This window comes from Schistocerca americana, chromosome 3 (assembly GCF_021461395.2).
Source record: "Schistocerca americana isolate TAMUIC-IGC-003095 chromosome 3, iqSchAmer2.1, whole genome shotgun sequence".
In the NCBI taxonomy this organism is placed as follows: domain Eukaryota; kingdom Metazoa; phylum Arthropoda; class Insecta; order Orthoptera; family Acrididae; genus Schistocerca; species Schistocerca americana.
Window position 1 is genome coordinate 968,579,940 of NC_060121.1, and position 20,404 is coordinate 968,600,343.

Below are 20,404 nucleotides of genomic sequence, written 5' to 3' on the forward strand. Positions count from 1 at the left end.
AAACGTCCTCCACGTCGCAGATCTTTTGGATGTCACCCAACTCTCCTCCACCTGTACATGTATCAGTGTCGAAACCAAAAACGGCAACGTGTCGGCCGTGGCCGAATTTAGGTCGCTAATCCGATCTGCGGATATAATCTCGGTTCACACCTCTGCCGCGTAAACATATTCCCTCTCACAGTACGTGGATCTCGATGCTACATGGTTCACCGAAGGTCGCCGCTCTACAGTGTGATTCAAAAAGAATACCACAACTTTAGAAATTTAAAACTCTGCAACGACAAAAGGCAGAGCTAAGCGCTATCTGTCGGCGAATTAAGGGAGCTATAAAGTTTCATTTAGTTGTACATTTGTTCGCTTGAGGCGCTGTTGACTAGGCGTCAGCGTCAGTTGATGCTAAGATGGCGACCGCTCAACAGAAAGCTTTTTGTGTTATTGAGTACGGCAGAAGTGAATCGACGACAGTTGTTCAGCGTGCATTTCGAACGAAGTATGGTGTTAAACCTCCTGATAGGTGGTGTATTAAACGTTGGTATAAACAGTTTACAGAGAATGGGTGTTTGTGCAAAGGGAAAAGTTCTGGACGGCCGAGAATGAGTGATGAAAATGTAGCACGCATCCAGCAAGCATTTGTTCGCAGCCCAGGAAAATCGACTCGCAGAGCTAGCAGAGAGCTGCAAATTCCACAATCAACTGTATGGAGAGTCCTACGAAAAAGGTTAGTTATGAAACCTGAACGTCTGAAATTGGTTCAAGCACTGTCTGCAGCTGATAAGATTAAAAGAATCGATTTCTGTGATTTTATCCTTGCTCAAATGGAAACAGATGAATCTTTCGTTTCAAAGATTGTGTTTAGTGATGAAGCAACTTTCCACACTAACGGGAAAGTCAACCGTCACAATGTCTGTATATGGGGCACTGAGAATCCGCGGGAAACAACTCAGTATGAACGTGACTCGCCTAAGGTGAACGTTTTCTGTGCCATTTCAGCCAAGAAAGTTTTTGGTCCCTTTTTCTTCGAAGGTGCTACTGTAACTGGACAACAGTATCTGGAGGTGTCAGAGAATTGGCTGTTCCCTCAGCTCGAACAAGAAGCACAACAATTAATATTTCAGCAGGATGGAGCGCCACCACATTGGCACTTATCTGTCCGTAACTACCTGAACGTCAACTACCCGAGGCGATGGATCGGCCGCCAGGCAGCCCGTGACAGAGCACTTCATCACTGGCCTCCAAGAAGCCCTGATCTTACCCCCTGCGATTTTTTCTTATGGGGGTATGTTAAGGATATGGTGTTTCGGCCACCTCTCCCAGCCACCATTGATGATTTGAAACGAGAAATAACAGCAGCTATCCAAACTGTTACGCCTGATATGCTACAGAGAGTGTGGAACGAGTTGGAGTATCGGGTTGATATTGCTCGAGTTTCTGGAGGGGGCCGTATTGAACATCTCTGAACTTGTTTTTTAGTGAAAAAAACCTTTTTAAATACTCTTTGTAATGATGTACAACAGAAGGTTGTATTATGTTTCTTTCATTAAATACACATTTTTAAAGTTGTGGTATTCTTTTTGAATCACCCTGTATTACAAGACGCGAGAACGAAGTCCCTGGTCTGGAGACATCGCAGACGCGACTCGCCTAGACTGCTTTACATCGACACTCCTTGCTGATCGTTTTTCGAGGCGAATACGTAACGAGCGGCCTCAATTTCGGGTGCGGCGGCCGGTCGTCGTTTTGTGGGTCCGCGTAACCGAATGCGGGCCCAACCAGTCCAGAGGTCGCCGGGTTACCAGGGACGGGGCTAAGCCCGCTGCCCGCTGCTCGCTGCCGGCTACCGGCGCACCTGCACAGCTCTCTCTCTATCTTACTGTGGAGGCGCCGGGAACTTGCTGTTGTAACGACACTACTGGCGTTCGTTACTTGCTTGGCACAAACCACACATTTTCTCCTTTTGTCGTGAAAGTACCTCTACGGAAACAATGCATGTAGATTCTTTAAAAATAGCGTCACATTTTCCTGTAGAAGGTAGCTGCTGTTGCTAAGAGGAACACACCCTTCCTGTCTAACCCATGTTACTTTAGGCAAGTATTTGACCCATTTCTGAAAAAAACTATTTGATGCCAGGACCTTAATATTTTTACTGTATGTTACATGATGCTAAGAGAGACAACTGTGCGAAAATCTATTTTATCAATTTTACAGTATTTAAGAAATACTTTTTTAAATTTGTTGTTATGGTCTTCAGTCCTGAGACTAGTTTGATACAGCTGCCCATGCTATTCTATCCTGTGCAAGCTTCTTCATCTCCCAGTACCTACTGCAGCCTACATCCTTCTGAATCTGCTTAGTGTATTCATCTCTTGGCCTCCCTCTACGATTTTTACCCTCCACGCTGCCCTTCAATGCTAAATTTGTGATCCCTTGATGCCTCAGAACATGCCCTATCAACCGATCCCTTCTTCTTGTCAAGTTGTGCCACAAACTCCTCTTCTCTCCAATTCTATTCAATACCTCCTAATTTGTTATGTGATCTAACCATCTAATCTTCAGCATTCTTCTGTAGCACCACATTTCGAAAGCTTCTATTCTCTTCTTGTCTAAACAATTTATCGTCCATGTTTCACTTCCATACATGGCTACACTCCATACAAATACTTTCAAAATCGACTTCCTGACACTTAAACCTATACTCGATGTTAACAAATTTCTCTTCTTCAGAAATGCTTTCCTTTCCATTACCAGTCTACGTTTTATATCCTCTCTACGTCGACCATCATCAGTTATTTTTCTCCCCAAATAGCAAAACTCATTAACTACTTTAAGCGTCTGATTTCCTAATCTAATAACCGCAACATTACCCGATTTAATTCGATTACAAAAATGTTCAAATGTGTGTGAAATCTTATGGGACTTAACTGCTAAGTTCATCAGTCCCTAAGTTTAGACACTACTTAACCTAAATTATTCTAAGGTCAAAAACACACACACACACACACACACACACACACACACACACACACACCCGAGGGAGGACTCGAACCTCCGCCGGGACCAGCCGCACAGTCCATGACTTCAGCGCCCCAGACCGCTCGGCTAATCCCGCGCAGCAATTCGACTACATTCCATTATCCTTGTTTTGCTCGTGTTGATGTTCATTTTATATCCTCCTTTCAAGACACCGTCCATTCCGTTCAGCTGCTCTTCCAGGTCCTTTGCTGTCTCTGACAGAATTACAATGTCATCGGCGAACTTCAAAGTTTTTATTTCTTCTCTCTGGATTTTGATTCCTACTCCGAATTTCTCTTTTGTTTCCTTTACTGCTTGCTGAATATACAAATTGAATAACATTATTATTATTATTATTATTATTATTATTATTGTCCGCGGGGCAGAATGCCATGCGAGGGGCCGGGTTCGATATTGAGCCGGGTAAGGCATTTTCTCCGCTCGGGGACTGGATGTTGTCTTCACCATCATTTCATCCTCATCGATAGTCATGTCGTCTCGCGGGAATTGCACCCCCCGACATCCGCCGAGAGGTAGCAGCAAAAAATGAGAAGAAAAATCAGAAACGTCTGAAGCTCACCCCCCTATGTTACTATCAACAAGTAAACCCACGACTAAAATCCAGAAAGAGCTTCCTCAGATCTACCGAGGCTGTAGTTGGGCCACCACAGCAATGGCGAATCGAACTGTGGCGTGCAAAGCTTACCACTACTGTAGGATGGATTACACCAAGCGAAAGACCACCACCCGGCTACACACAGAATTGGAATACATGGAGATCCCTCAACAGACTACGCTCGAGTGTCACGAAATGTAAGAGCAGTTTGGGGTTTCCTAGAGGAGCCCCCCCCCCTCCTCCCCAGTGAGCGTGGAGCAACGCAGACGACCTTCCACCTGCTCCAGTGCACCCAATGTCCAGCAACATGCACAACAGAAGGCCTGCTACCTGTAACGCCAACTGTAATAGAGGTCGGTAACTTCTGGGCGGCAAAAGTATAAATAATTGTCATGTAAATATATACGAGGTGCGGCTAGAAAAAAACCGGACTGATGCTGGAAAAAACATTTATTTACAATTATTTACAATTTCATGTTATCTCCTTCAATGTACTCTCCTCCTCGGTCTCTACACCGCTCCATACGAATTTTCCACTGTTCATAGCAATGTTGCAGATCATTTTCGGTAAGTCCATACATTACTTCCGTCGCTTTTTCTTTTACTGCTTCAACAGTCTCAAATCTAGTTCCTTTCAAAGCTGACTTGACTTTAGGGAAAAGAAAAAAGTCACAGGGGGCCAAATCAGGTGAGTAGGGTGGATGATCTAAGATGGGAATGTTGTGTTTTGCCAAAAACGTCTTCACTGACAACGCACTGTGAGCTGGGGCATTGTCTTGGTGAAGGATCCATGGCTTTTTTCTCCACAAATCGTTCCGTTTTCTCCGTACTCGCTCACGTAGGGTAGCCAGGACGCTAATGTAGTAATGCTGATTCACTGTTTGTCCCTCTGGTACCCAATCAATGTACACAATCCCTTTGATGTCAAAAAAAAAAAAAAATCATCATTGCCTTGAATTTCGATTTTGACATTTGTGCTTTTTTTTGTCGTGGAGAACCAGGAGTTTTCCAATGCATCGATTGGCGTTTAGTTTCGGGATCGTAAGTAAAAAACCACGATTCATCGCAAGTAATAACATTTTGTAAGAAGGTGGGATCACTTTCAATGTTTTCCAGGATGTCAGAACAAATCATTCTTCGGCGTTCCTTCTGTTCAATTGTGAGACACTTTGGAACCATTTTTGAACACACTTTGTTCATGTTGAAACTTTCATGAAGAATCTGCCTAACACTTTCCTTGTCAACCCCTGTTAACTCAGACACTGCTCTGATTGTTAAACGGCGATCTTGTCGAACAAGTTTACCGATTTTTCCAATGTTTGCATCAGTTTTTGCTGACAATGGTCTGCCAGTGCGAGTGTCATCACTGGTGTCTTCGCGGCCATCTTTAAATCGTTTAAACCACTCAAACACTTGTGTTCGCGATAAACAATCATCGCCGTACACTTGTTGTAACATTACAAACGTTTCACTTGCAGATTTTCCTAGTTTGAAACAAAATTTGATGTTAACACGCTGTTCTTTCTGTACACTCAACATTTTCCGACGCACAGACAAAACGTCAACTACTTAAAACAGACGCCACGGGCAGACTGAGTGCAGGAGGCAGATGAAACTCGAGCAGTAGGCGGAGCGAGAGTCACGTGACAGGCCACGCGACTTTCAGCCTTATTGCATTCGTTTTATTGTTTCACCAGTACTAGTCCGGTTTTTTTCTAGCCACACCTCGTATACACACGACATGTAAATATTGCACATTGTTTTATACATCGTAAATGCTTCTGACACGAATAAATGAAATAAAATCATGTCGCCGAAGTGGCATCAATTAAAAATATTTAGACCAGGCGATCTGTCTACCCGACAGGAGGCCCTAGACAAACTGTAACGTGCGCGTGGAGCACACAATACTCATTAATGCCTGTAGTATGGTATGTGAGTGGGGTTTACCTTACGAGACAGGATTTTCGTATAGATATTGGCCGCGTGTACCTGAATGGAGGCAAATCAGACTTACACCCACTCTGTAATAACAATGATACGTCAAGTAAGTCCGAAACGCAACTACACGTCAGGACGGACAAAAAGCAACACAGAAGATGCTACCAATTGGTTAACAATACGGTCGCCAGCCTAATTAAGCATTAACTGAGTTTCTTCCCTGTACAAGTTGGTGTATATTCATGCAAACCAACACGTAGTAACACTGCATAATATAGTAAATTTTAGAACCAGAAAATCTATTGAACTGATAGTTTCACGTTCTGTACTGATATGGAAAAACCATAAATACATAACACTACACTATAATGTATACTACAAAACTTTGTACTGTCCATTGATCTGATTAAATTCGGGCATAGGCTACCCTAGAAACAGCACTTTCGAGTCACACACAAAATGTCAATTTTGATAAAGACAAAACTCTGATGAATTTTGGCTTTTATATTGACTTTAACTTTTGCCGATCAAACCAATGTGGAACACTTCAAAATTTAAATGAATAAAAAAGGGGGGGGGGGCCCTGAAACTGTTGTGATCACTGTATTAAAAAATTTATTATTGAAATCATTATGCGCTCAAGATTTCCAATATATGAGATACTATTCTTTTTATCTTATTTCCTGCTCATTTAAATACCATTATATCTGTCTCGAAATAATTAAACTTCATTACTAAATCAATATCAAAGTTATCTTCTAACTTTGTCAGACCTTCGTTATTCATTTACTGGTTCATTAACAAAACAGTTCTTTAAACACCATTCTTACATAGTTAGGTCTGCAAGTAATTATTATTAACACAAAATTTAATTTTTCATTTCGGGACACTCGGATTGCACAACATTTGGAAAGGACCCTATCTAGGTTAGTTGTGAGGATAATTAAATGATAGGAAAGTTCTGGTAAAATTTAAGTTGTTATTGAACAGTATGGAACAAAAGTAACACTGGTCCATACGAATACAGTACTAGAAGTTTCCACCTGTTTGTATCGATGCGGCGGTTGGCGGGCGGCGAGATGGCGAGGCACAGAGCACACATACAACCACAGCTATGGCTCTTGACGTATCGGCACTTTAATTCTTCTTAGCGCCGCAATACTTTTCCATTTAGTGCCTATGGAATTTTGCCATGCTGTATGGGCGTTGGAACGGCATACCCGAGGCTCAGTGAAACTACGTCTTCCAGGAGAGCCTCCTCGCTCCAGAAGGTGTTGCTCAAACCAGTGCCAAACTCCGACTACTACTGCTGAGCCCGTTGTGCCGTGCAGCACCCGTGCATTTTCCCGCGCTCGCCTGCCATCCACCTTTTACCGCTCCCCTACAGACAGGGTATTCACCCGAGGTTTTGCATTCTACATATCCTAATACATTGCCTACGTATGGACCAGACGCACAGTTACAATTTTAAACATCTTACAATAATTTCAACATTTGTTACATTTCAGTTCTATTACAATATTGCTTGACATTTGACATAAACATTAATACACTGCTGGCCATCGTAAATGCAGCACCAAGAAAGACAAGAGGTAGCACAACAAAATTTATTTTGTAGATAACATGTTGACCAAGTATCAAATGATTACGTTTACAGACGTCTGTGACATGTGGTTCCTGCCAGAATCAGTAGCCAGAGTAGCCGCCATTGTTGGAGATCACCGCTGCCACACGTCTCGGCATTGAGTCAAAGAGACGTTGGATGTGTTCCTGGGGTACAGCAGCCCAAGCAGCTTCCACACGTTGCCAGAGATCATCTGGTGTGGCAGCTGGGGACGTAATCTGGGTCACTCGTTGAGCAACCGTGGACCACATGTTTTCTATCGGCGAAAGATCCGGAGAGCGAGCCGGCCAGGGAAGCACTTCAATCTGGTTATTGACGAAGAACCTTTGGACAATGCGTGCCACGTGTGGTGGCGCATTATCCTGTTGAAATATGGCTGTGGCCGAGCCCTGAAGGTAAGGAAGGACAACTGGCTCCAGCACCTCGGATATGTAGCGCCGGCTATTTAAAGTACCGGCAATGCGTACTAGAGGCGTGCGAGAGTAATATCCAATACCGCCCCATACCATAATACCCGGTGCAAGACCAGTGTGGCGGTGCATAATGCAGCTGTCCAGCATCCTCTCTCCACGGTGTCTCCACACTCGAATCCGACCATCGTGGTGCTGCAGACAGAAGCGTGCCTCGTCAGTAAAGACAACGTCATTCCATTCTGCCGTCCACATCCGTCTGTCATCACACCATTGGCGACGGAGACGTCTGTGGTTCTGCGTCAATGGTAGACGAAGCAATGGGCGTCTTGCGGACAGACCACTCTGCTGTAAACGGCGTCGAATGGTACGCGCAGACACTGGATGATGCGTTACAGACGCAATGTGCTGTGCTACGGTTCGGGATGTCACTGAGCGATCCGTCACTGCCATGCGCACAATTTGCCTATCAGCACGTGCAGTGGTGCACCGAGGTGAATGCGGTCCGTACCCTCCGCATTACAGTTGTTTGGTTTCGTCCAACACGACTAGCGATTTCTCTGTATGATAATCCACAATCTCGGTAAGCCACTATCCTTCCTCTGTCGAACCCGGATACTTGATCAAACGATGTTCGCTGTTGTCTACGAGGCATAACTGATCGTCTTGTGAAACAACCACAAGGTAAACACACGTGCCGAGCGTACACTCGTCGAAATCGCCAAGCCTTAAATGGCGCTATGAGGTGGCGCCACAGGCGCGCGTGATGTGCGTCTGCGCTGAAATTCTAATCAGTTGCATATCTCATCGCTGCAAACCCGTGGTGTAAATTTCACTTGATTGGGGTGCTTCCTTCAGGGTGTTGCATTTGCGGTGACCAGCAGTGTATTCACATTAAAACTTATTTACAGTTTTCTTAACACAATGACATGAAACAAAAAAGAAATTAAATCAGAACATCAATCACACTAATTTATCGAAAAATCAGATGGAAAAAAAAATTTACTTATATGTACAATAGTACAGCGTCGATGTTGTTACAAAACGCACATTTTATTTTATTATTACCCAAAAAGTAATGCAGTGCATTTTTTTTTCTCAGTCGAAAACAATGCTACGAATGTGATACGTTACGTATGTATTATTTGTAGTCTCCTGAATGAGCGCCCCAAGTTTCCGTCACTTCCGACAGATAGCGTAGCTGCAGGACAGTTTCAAATAGTGTCTGTAGGTGACGTACGTTATAAGCAACATGCCGTCATTGAATTTCTCACTGCAGTGATAGAAAGTGTGAGGAATAATCACAAACGCTTGTGCAAAGTCTAAGGAGCATCTGCTGTCGACAGAAGTTCAGTTACTCTCACTGGGCACGGAGAATGAGGTCACCAGGAGGCGTTTCGGCACAGCTTCACTATTTGCACCGGAAGGGGGGGGGGGGGGCATCCACGGCTGTCACACCTGACACGTTGCAGCGAGCTGATGTAGTCGTTCGCGAGGACAGACGCATTCCGATTCGGCAGATGGCGCTGCATCTGTCAACCAGCAAAGGGAGGGAGGATGCAATTATCCGCACTCCTGGATATTCAAAAGTGTGTGCACCAACAGGTCATACACGCCCTTGTTTCGCGCTGGAGGCAGGCTATAGAACTGGACGGTGATTACGTGGAAAAATAGGGCGTATAGATAAAACACCATTCTTTCCTGTATATTATTCTTATTATGTTCAATAAAGAATTGTTGAAGGAAAAAAAGGCGGTGCATTAGTTTCTGGGCAACCCTCGTATTATTATTATGTTTAAAATAGTTATTACTGTTTTTCTCTTCTGAAGTGTTGTGTGCATATAACAAAGTTTTCTTCATTCAAGTTTTATAGACAGTTCCAGTAGAATAAAAGTAAAAATACGTTTTACGAACAAAAAAATTTTATTTTCCTGTAATTTATACCAAATGTCCTGTCTCTTTCAGGTGAGTACCGCTGCTGAAGTCTTCTCGTGTTGTCGACGCTGTGTGACAGGTAGGACTATTGATTTTCGTTGGCAGGAAAATTCCTTACCCTGTGTCGTCCTGCATTATCGGCATTCCACAGCACACAGCGCCGCAGAATAGAGAAAGGTTTTGAAGCAGTTTGGTGGCCTCTTTCCTGAAAATCGTTGCAGACTATCGAATTATGAGTGCGATATTCCAATGCTTGTGGTGTTAAGGACTACTACATGCAAGCATGTCCAAAGCAACAGGCATTCCGTGGACTACAACTGTAATGAAATACATGAAATATATTCGCAGGTGTCGACACGAACAACCATCAACTGCATAAGGGAATGACGACGATGAAAATTTGTGCCAGATGACATTTGGAAGCTTGGGTGTGGCATGGGTACCGCACGGATAGCCAAAGCTGGTTGTTCGTATTCGAAACTGTGAATACTTTTCATGTTATTACATTGCATTTGCCCTTTTTATTCTTGGTATGAAGTTGGGCTACTATTGCACTGTGGGTGTAATAACGTTCGGCTAAAAACGTACTAGGGCTGTGTATCAATGCGCGAGCAACTTCTGAAAGAATACTCGGTACGTATCGACGCTGGAGTAGATCAACAAAATCATTACAATGAGCAAGACACGTAACGATTTGTGGAGTTCTATGTAGATAGCGACATATAGTGCTTCTTTTTAACGTTATGTTGTAATAGCGGTGTCACCGTGTCTCTGGAAAATGATCTTAAACCCCCCCTCCTGATTACCTGCTATAGATTCTGTTTCTGCAGATGGCTTAGTTGCGCCACGATTATCGCTGCGGGAAGTGGTAGCGTTTTCCTCTGTTTTCCTTTAGTGCTTGTTTTTTTGTGATAACGATTGTCCGCACAGTTGTCTAAACCACTTCTTGATCATTTTCCAGTTTCTCGCGACTTTCTCTTCTTACAAGAGAAACGTTCACCCACTGGGTCACCGATTTTGCTGGTCTTTGACGCTGTTGTGGTATATACCAGGTGGTTATAACAGTGTAGCTGTCCACGGAGATCCATTGTGGGCTGCTATTATCGTATGGTAGCGAAACTTTGTACACATGCTAGTGCGTTAATGCGAACCGATTTACTCTCGAAAAAAAAAAAAAAAATTAGTTCCAATTTTGGCCACCAGGTGCAAATCTGGCGCTGTACAGCATCTCCTCGACTTTTGCGGTGTTCATATTGAACAAATTGTGTAAGCGACGGTTAATAATAAAATCAGCATTATGCCTTTCTCGTTTATTTGATCCCATCTGCCCTATCCCGTGCCTAACCCATTGCATATGGTAACATTTCTATACGTCTCTGTTGCATTCACAGCGCCAGATTTGCTTCTGGTGACCAAGACTGGAACAAATTTTTTTTTTTCAACGTAAATCTATTCCGCATTAACGCATTGGAATATCTTGCCGAGTTTCGCTGCCCTACGATAATTACGGCCCACACTGGATCTCTGTGAGTAGCTGCACATTGATTATAACCACCCAGTACTTAGCTGTTACGAGTGTTGCTCTAGTACCATTAACTTCTCAAAGAGTTTTTGGGAAATATAAGCTCAAGTTTGACGACCCTGTCGGGCAGCGGCAGTCCTCCCACACGGCAAGCGAGTCACCTCAGTGTTTATTTTTCCAAGTAGAAAACATTGTTCGTTATGGGATGTACAGTTTTCGGTTTATTTGTTATTAGCCAGTTTCGACTGTATAGTTATCTTCGAGAAATATACAGATTATCTGTGTGCAACACGCCGCTACAGATGTTGCATTCAAATTAATCCGGCAGTCCACAAGTGGAACCAAACACAAACATTAACATTATCTGTATTGGATATGATCGGAAAGTTTATAACACATGTGGAGGACCACCTGGAGTAAAGCTTTAGTTCCTTTTTTGACATGCACCCACTAAAACACCCCTATCGTTCCGCACATGTACCTCAAATTATTCGGTACACCAATATGCGGACTCTGCACACTGAATCTGCGTGCCGGCCGGTGTGGCCGAGCGGTTCTAGGCGCTTCAGTCTGGAATCGTGAAACCGCTACGGCCGCAGGTTCGAATCCTGCCTCGGGCATGGATGTGTGTGATGTCCTTAGGTTAGTTAGGTTTAAGTAGTTCTAAGTTCTACGGGACTGATGACCTCAGATGTTAAGTCCCATAGTGCTCAGAGCCCATGAATCTGCATATGGATGTGCATACTGAGTCTGGATGTGGATTTATCGAGAGAATAACCTGAGGTACACGTACGGAATAATGCGGATTTTCGGTGGATGGATGTCGCATACGAACGTACGTACTGTGTATTACATGTGGTTCTCCCACATGTGCAAGTATTATGGACTTTCTGTTCCTACGTTATAGACGACATGTAAATGTTTGTGTGATTCCACATGTGGACTGATCCATTTATTTATGCGTCGCGTGTATTTCTGCATTTTGCACGGAGATAAAGCTGCTGTACTAGCGGTCGTGACAGACAGCCAGTAGCCGCAAAAAAGGCATCATTGCTCGGTTCCTTGGCGCCCACCCGGCTGCTGGAGCAGCTCATTTAGAGGCGCGCTGACATTTATGGCCGTCGCGAGGACAGCTACCGTCTGTCGACCTCCGACCGTCCCGCTACCGTTTACGTTGCGCAGTCGGTACACACACACACACACACACACACACACACACACACACACACACACACACACGCGATACCTGCGCACACACCAGAGCTCAGCGGTTTGACTTAATTTGCGCCCCGTTCCTCAGACAGCAACTAGGTCAAAGTAATAATTTATTAGGTGAGGTAATATATCAAAACTTTTGTTACATTTAAATAACTCTCCTATTCTACATTCTTTAAACAAAATCATACATGAAACTTATTTGCCGGTAAGCTGAGCAAGGTTGCTTCCTTCCACCTATCGTCCAGCGACGGAGCTAGTGACAGGTGACTTGCCGTCACCTTGCACGTTTAGTCTTCTTTCCCTGAAAATTAATTGATATGCTAATACAGCAGTGGCAACGGCCTTGCCGCAGCGGATACACCGGTTCCCGTCAGATCACCGAAGTTAAGCGCTGTCGGGCGTGGCCGGCACTTGGATGGGTGACCATCGAGGCCGCCGTGCACTGTTGTCATTTTTCGGGGTGCACTCAGCCTCGTGATGCCACTTGAGGAACTACTCGACCGAATAGTAGCGGATCCGGTCACAGAAAACCGTCATAACGACCGGGAGAGCGGTGTGCTGACCACACGCCCCACCTATCCCCATCCTAAATGAGGATGACACGGCGGTCGGATGGTCCCGGTGGGCCACTTGTGGCTTTAATGCAGCAGTAACACTAAAACAAACTCTGAGACTTTCAACGCTTGTTTAAAAGAGAAGCGCAATGAAAGTTGTTTTTTCGCCTCCCTTCTTATGCGGCGCTCAATGGATTTCCGTTTTAATGTAATGGCAACTACTACCAGTTTAAAATTCCGGTTACTCATATTCAGGCGAAGTTAAAGAAAATGTTAAATGGAACTTCCCGTACTGGAACAAATGGAGTCGCTCCAGTTCGGTATTTGGGCCGAGGGTTTCCAGTTTCAGCGCTCGGCGGATTAGTGTGGAGGTCCGGTGTGCCGGCCAGCCTGTGGATGGTTTTCAAGGCGGTTTTCCCTCTGCCTCGGCGAATGCGGGCTGGTTCCCCTCATTCCGCATCAGTTACACTATGTCAGCGATTGCTACACAAACACTGTTTCCACGCATGTATACATCATAATTATTCTACGACGCAAAATTTTGGAGTTACACTCGTCTGGTATGAGACGTTCCCACGGGGGTCCGCTGGGGGCCGAACCGCACAACCACCCTGGGTTCGGTGTAGGCCGGCGGTGGGGTGGGTGGACTGCCGTGGCCTGTTGTGAGCCGCTGAGGTGGGACGAAGCTTTCTTCGGTGGTCACTGAGACAGTTGTGGCTTTCCTTACAAATCGGTTCAACGAGATCAAAAGCAGTTTTCATGTCTAAAAGCTGTTCCATCCCATCCTCCACTCACGCTTCTCTGGACCCACACGTCTCTTATGCGTTCTCGTAAACACAGGTGTTCAACTTCTAGCACAATGCACTACACTGACACACACTACTTTCTCGATTGCATATTCTTTATATATCCACATTCACCTCGTATATCTGGTTTTGATCGCGCGGAATGAGATTGTCTTTTGTTCGTTTTCCTTTAGTGGCTGTGACAGCATCTATTATTCCTCTGCGTGTTTCTATGCATCCAATTGTATGTGTAATTGGATGCATAGAAACACACAGAGGAATCGATCTTTCATAAAAGAAAATTGTTTAAATTTTTAAAAAAAATTCAAAATGTTTTTCGGCTTTATGTATTTTATGTTTCACGGAAATGCTCGTAGAACATACTGTTTTGTTTGAAAATTGCCACAGCCTGGAATCAAACGCGGGCTATCCACATGGGAGGCGGACGTTATCCCATAAAGCCACGCGGACTGCCGAAAAATTTAACCCGGTTTAGGATATTAAAGACGCTCAGAAATCTTCAAAGTCGATTTCCTCGATAATTTTTGAGAGTCGAATGGAAGTGCTTTGAGTGATTGATATTTGAGGTCTGAACTTTATGTACGATAAATTTTTTAAAAACATACTAAAATCTAATCCGTACAGCCTCCTTGTCAGATGAGCAGTCAGTCACGAAGTGCTCAAGTGAAAATTGAGGCACGCTGGCCGCTTCAGTCCGGAACCGCGCGGCTGCTACGGTCGCAGGTTGAAATCCTGCCTCGGGCATGGATGTGTGTGATGTCCTTAGGTTAGTTAGGTTTAAGTAGTTCTAAGTTCTAGGGGACTGATGACCTCAGATGTTAAGTCCCATAGTTCTCAGAGCCATTTCAACCATTTGAACGTCCTCCTGTATTCATGCATGCCTGTATTCGTCGTGGCTTACTATCCACAAGTACATCAAGGCACTGTTGGTCCAGATTGTCCCACTCCTCAACGACGATTCGGCGTAGATCCCTCAGAGTGGTTGGTGAGTACCGTCGTCCATAAACAGCACTTTCAGTCCACACCAGGCACAGCGTTCATGTCTGGAGAACATGCTGGCCACTCTAGTCGGGCGATGCTGTTATCCTGAAGGAAGTTCAAAAAATGGCTCTGAGCACCAGGGGACTTAATTTCTGAGGTCATCAGTCCCCTAGAACTTAGAACTACTTAAACCCAACTAACCTAAGGAGAGCACACTCATCGATGCCCGAGGCAGGATTCGAACCTAGGACCGTAGCGGTCACGCGGTTCCAGGCTGTAGCGCCTAGAATCTCTCGGCCACTCCGGCCGGCCTGAAGGAAGTCAGGAATTGTCGTCCATGAAGACGAATGCCTCGCCATTGTACTGCCAATATAGTTGCACTATCGGTCGGAAGGTGGCATTCACGTATCGTACAGCCGTCACGCCGCCTTCCATGACCACCAGCGGCGTACGTCGACCCCACACAATGCCACCCCAAAACAGCAGGGAACCTCCACCTCGCTGCACTCGCTGCACAGTGTGTCTAAGGCGTTCAGCCTGACCGGGTTGCCTCCAAACGCGTCTCCGACGACTATCTGGTTGAATGGATATGTGACACACATCGGTGAAGAGAACGTAATGCCAATCCTGAGCGGTCCATTCGACATGTTGTTGGGCCCATCTGTACCGCGCTGCATGGTGTCGTAGTTGCAGAGATGGACCTCCCCATGGACGTCGGGAGTGAAGTTGCGCATCATGCAGCCTATTGCGCACCGTTTGAGTCGTAAGACGAAGTCCTGTGGCTGCACGAATAATATTATTCAACATGGTGGCGTCGCTGTCAGGGTTCCTCCGCGCCATAATCGGTAGGTAGCGGTCACCCACTGCAGTGGTAGCCCTTGGGCGGCCTGAGCGAGGCATGTCATCGACAGTTCCTGTCTCTCTGTATCTACTCCATGTCCAAACGACATCGCTTTGGTTCACTCCGAGACGCCTGGGCACTTCCCTTGCTGAGAGCCCTTCATGGCACAACGTAACAATGCGGACGCGACCGAACCGCGGTATAACCGTCTAGGCATGGTTGAACTACAGACAACACGAGCCATGTACCTCCTTCCTGGTGTACTGTCTGGAACTGATCGGCTGTCGGACCCCCTCCGTCTAAGAGGCGCTGCCCGTGAATCATTGTTTACATGTTTGGGCGGATTTAGTGGCATCTAGGAACAGGCAAAGGGACTGTGTCCGTGACTGGTATTTCCTTCGAGATTATTTCATGGATTTCTGTACCACAGACAGATTTTATATGAGTCTGAAACACTTTAAAAGGGGACTATTAAATTCTATTAAATAATTTTTAAGAATTTGGACTTTGCTTGATGTATTTTTAAAAGTACTATGTACCCTGGAATCTGGTCAGATATGAAATAGTGATGTATTAAAATGTATGCTAGATAATGTTATTCTATTTGTGCACGTGATATTGGCCGGACGCGGTGGTCTAGCGGTTCTAAGCGCTCAGTCCGGAGCCGCGCGACTGCTACTGTCGCAGGTTCGAATCCTGCCTCGGGCATGGATGTGTGTGATGTCCTTAGGTTACTTAGGTGTAAGTAGTTCTAAGTTCTAGGGGACTGATGACCATAGATGTTAAGTCCCATAGTGCTCAGAGCCATTTTAAGCATTTGCACGTGTTATTATTGTGTGCGTATGGTCATCTGTGCAACTGGTCTATGCACAAAGAAGAAAAATATGTCAAATTTTTAATTTGAGTTTGGAATAAACCTTATGCAGTCACTCTTTTCGTTTCCGGAATCTATCCCTCTGTCGCACATAGCCCGAAGAGGAGTCAAAGGGACTGTGTCTGTGATACAATATCCAAAGCCAACGTCTGTCTTGAGGAGTTCTGGGACCGGGGTGATACAAAAACGTTTTTTGATGTGTGTATTTAACCTGACTCACTTTGGTACACCAGTGCCGATTACTACGTTCCGGTTCAACACTGCTGGTTTCTAGGGCAGCCTAGGAGGAGAGTGAATGTATAAGCAGTCAAAGCGATCGAGATGAAGCAACGCCTGATGGATATGCAACACACCTGACGTACGAGTAATTCAATTACGATAATAACTGATCAAGGCTACTAGGAAAACTTTTTATTTTGTAACAGTGAGGGGTGATACGTTTTAGCTTGTGTGTGTGTGTGTGTGTGTGTGTGTGTGTGTGTGTGTGTGTGGTGTGTGTGTGTGTGTGCTACTGAGATGGGTGTTGGGAAGTAGCTTGTTACCTGGTTTATATGCCAATGTTTTTGTGGTTGTTAGAGGGGGGGTTATTATTTATGTACTAGGTGTTTTGCTAAGTTAAATACCCTTTGGTTGCTAGTCTTATTAACTATGTATGCGTAAATGAGGAGACTGACATTGAAAGCAAAATAAAGCCACACTAGTGGTAGAGTGTGCAGGAGAGAAGAGAAGATACCCCCGGACTGTGCGCCACACATTAGCATACAGATGCACGCACGCGAACGCACGCGCTTTTTGCCGAAGCGCAGGCGGGTGCCCGCAGCCTGCCGAGTGGCCGTGCGGGGCAGATGGTATCTGGAGCGGTCGTGGAGCGCGGCGCATCCGCGGCTGCCGGCAATCGGCGGAGTGCCGCAACGGCGCCGTCATGAGGCGCGGTGAAAGGCCCCGCGCATGTGTAACAGTTCGTGACGCGCGCCGCCGCGCTGCCGGAAGGCGGCCGAGCACCCCGCCGACCTCGGCCGCGCATCTGCCTCTGCTCTGCTCTGCTCTGCTCTCCTCCCCTCCGTGTTGGGTCAGTCCAAGGCAGCCGCTCCGTACGTCTTGCATCACACCGGAGGCTGCCAGCAGGCAGTAGCGTTTACTCAGAGGCTTCAAGCCGGGCTCTGCTCTGCAGGCGAAGCAGGCCGACGTAGAGAACGCTGCTTCCTTCAAGAGAGGGTCGCAGTGTTTTAATTAGCGATTCGAAAAAAAACAGAGTTACGTATTTTTTGTATTGGTTACAAACTGTCTTGGTTGCAATTTTAGTTTTTCTTTTTTCAACGACGCATTTCGCCTTATTTAGGCATCTTCAGGTTATCTTTTCTAGATGGACGCGAGAGGCACCAAGATCTGCATAACGCGTTCCCGTTCACAGGAGCTAGTAACAGGGTAAGATGGGGGCTCAGGTAGTAATGCTTACTATCTTGGCTGCAATTTTAGTTTTTTATTTTTCAACGACGCGTTTCGCCTTATTTAGGCATCTTCAGGTTATCTTTTCTAGATGGACGCGAGAGGCACCAAGATCTGCATAACGCGTTGCCGTTCGCAGGAGCGAGTAACAGAGTAAGATGCGGGCTCAGTTAGTAAGCATATGCTTACGCGTTGTGCAGATCTTGTTGCCTCTCGGGTCCATCTAAAAAAGATAACCTGAAGATGCCTAAATAAGGCGAAACGCGTCGTTGAAAAATGAAAAACTAAAATTGCAACCAAGACTGTTTTTAACCAATACTGTTAAGCACTGGTCTGCTGTATGCCACATATGGATTAGGAGGAATTTTTTTACGTATTTTTTCTTTATTTGCAGTTACATTGTAAGATCATTTTCTGGCCGTGCGGTTCTAGGAGCTTCAGTCTGGAACCGCGTGACCGCTACGGACGCAGGTTCGAATCCTGCCTCGGGCATGGATGTGTGTGATGTCCTTAGGTTAGTTAGGTTTAAGTAGTTCTAAGTTCTAGGGGACTGATGACCTCAGATGTCAAGTTCCATAGTGCTCACAGCCATTTGAGCCATCTGACCGTGCCTGTATCCTTGACCTGTGCGCTATTTCCGTCTGCGGGGGAAGGGGGTTCTTGTTCGACCTGAAGATGGTGGGTCGGTCTTTCCCTAAACCTCCTAAATCGGTGACGGTCGGAGCTCTCTAGACTGATTACAAAGGTGTTTTTTTTGACCTGATTGTGATCGATCGGTCTTTGCCTTATCCTCGTAAATCTACATGTACATTTAGACTCCGCAAGCCACCCAACGGTGTGTGGCGGAGGGCACTTTACGTGCCACTGTCATTACCTCCCTTTCCTGTTCCAGTCGCGTATGGTTCGCTGGAAGAACTGTAAGTCGGCTGTTTAGGTTTTTGTGTTGGTAGCGCCATGTAGCGCTCTATATGAAAATCACTGACTGTGCTGTGTGCAGTCTGTGGCTGGTTTGCATTATTGGAATTTGCTATTGTAGTGTTGGGCAGTTGCCTGTTAACAGCTCGTAGCTTTGCGCAGTTGGAGGTGAGCCGCCAGCAGTGGTGGATGTGGGGAGACAGATGGCGGAGTTTTGAGAGCGGATGATCTGGACGTGTGTCCATCAGAGACAGTACATTTGTAAGAATGGATGTCATGAACTGATATATATATTATGACTTTTGAACACTATTAAGGTAAATACATTGTTTGTTCTCTATCATAATCTTTCCTTTGCTAACTATGCCTATCAGTAGTTAGTTCCTTCAGTAGTTTGAATCTTTTATTTAGCTGGCAGTATTGGCGCTCGCTGATTGCAGTTGTTCGAGTAACGAAGATTTTTGTGAGGTAAGTGATTCAGGATAGGTATAGGCTATTGTTAGTCAGGGCCATTCTTTTGTAGGGATTATTGAAAGTCAGATTGCGTTGCGTTAAAAATATTGTGTGTCACTTTAGTGCATGTCTGAGTACGTTCAGTTTTGCTCAGCTGTTTGAAAATCAAATGACGTAGGGGTTTATCACCACAGTCATTCACTAATTTTTCTAAGGTGACGTTACAGAAGGGGGTTCTTGTTCGACCTGAAGTCGGTGGGTCGGTCTTTCCCTAATCGTGCTAAATAGGTGACGGTAGGAGCTCACTACGCTGATTACAAAGGTGTTTTTCTTCGACCTGATTTTCATGGGTCGGTCTTTCCCTTATCCTCGTAAATCTACATCTACATTTATACTCCGCAAGCCACCCAATGGTGTGTGGCGGAAGGCACTTTACGTGCCACTGTCATTACCTCCCTTTCCTATTGCAGTCGCGTATGATTCGCGGGAAGAACGACTGTCTGAAAGCCTCCGTGCGCGCTCTAATCTCTCTAATTTTACATTCGTGATCTCCTCGGGAGGTATAAGTAGGGGGAAGCAAAACATTCGATACCTCATCCAGAAACGCACCCTCTCGAAACCGGGACAGCAAGCTACACCGCGATGCAGAGCGCCTCTCTTGCAGAGTCTGCCACTTGAGTTTGCTAAACATCTCCGTAACGCTATCACGGTTACCAAATAACCCTGTGACGAAACGCGCCGCTCTTCTTTGGATCTTCTCTATCTCCTCTGTCAACCCGACCTGGCACGGATCCCACACTGATGAGCAATACTCAAGTATAGGTCGAACGAGTGTTTTGTAAACCACCTCCCTTGTTGATGGACTACATTTTCTAAGGACTCTCCCAATGAATCTCAACCTGGCACCCGCCTTACCAACAATTAATTTTATATGATCATTCCACATCAAATCATTCCGTACGCATACTTCCAGATATTTTACAGAAGTAACTGCTACCAGTGTTTGTTCCGCTATCATATAATCATACAATAAAGAATCCTTCTTTCTATGTAATGGCAATACATTAAATCTGTCTATTGCAGCACTTGTCTTGGCGTAGATTAGTTCAGAAATGGTTCAAATGGCTCTGAGCATTATGGGATATAACTTCTGAGGTCGTCAGTCCCCTCGAACTTAGAACTACTTAAACCTAACTAACATAAGGACATCACACACATCCGTGCCCGAGGCAGAATTCGAACCTGCGACAGTAGCGGTC

At 45.4% G+C, this 20,404-nt stretch overlaps 1 protein-coding gene and 1 pseudogene across 1 annotated transcript in view; both read left to right on the forward strand.

Annotated features, from left to right (window-relative positions):
- LOC124606594 (mucin-1) overlaps positions 1-20,404 on the forward strand; it is a 418,176-nt gene that overhangs the window by 91,602 nt on the left and 306,170 nt on the right. The gene's annotated exons all lie outside the window — the stretch shown is intronic.
- Positions 12,609-12,726, forward strand: LOC124607954 (annotated as a pseudogene).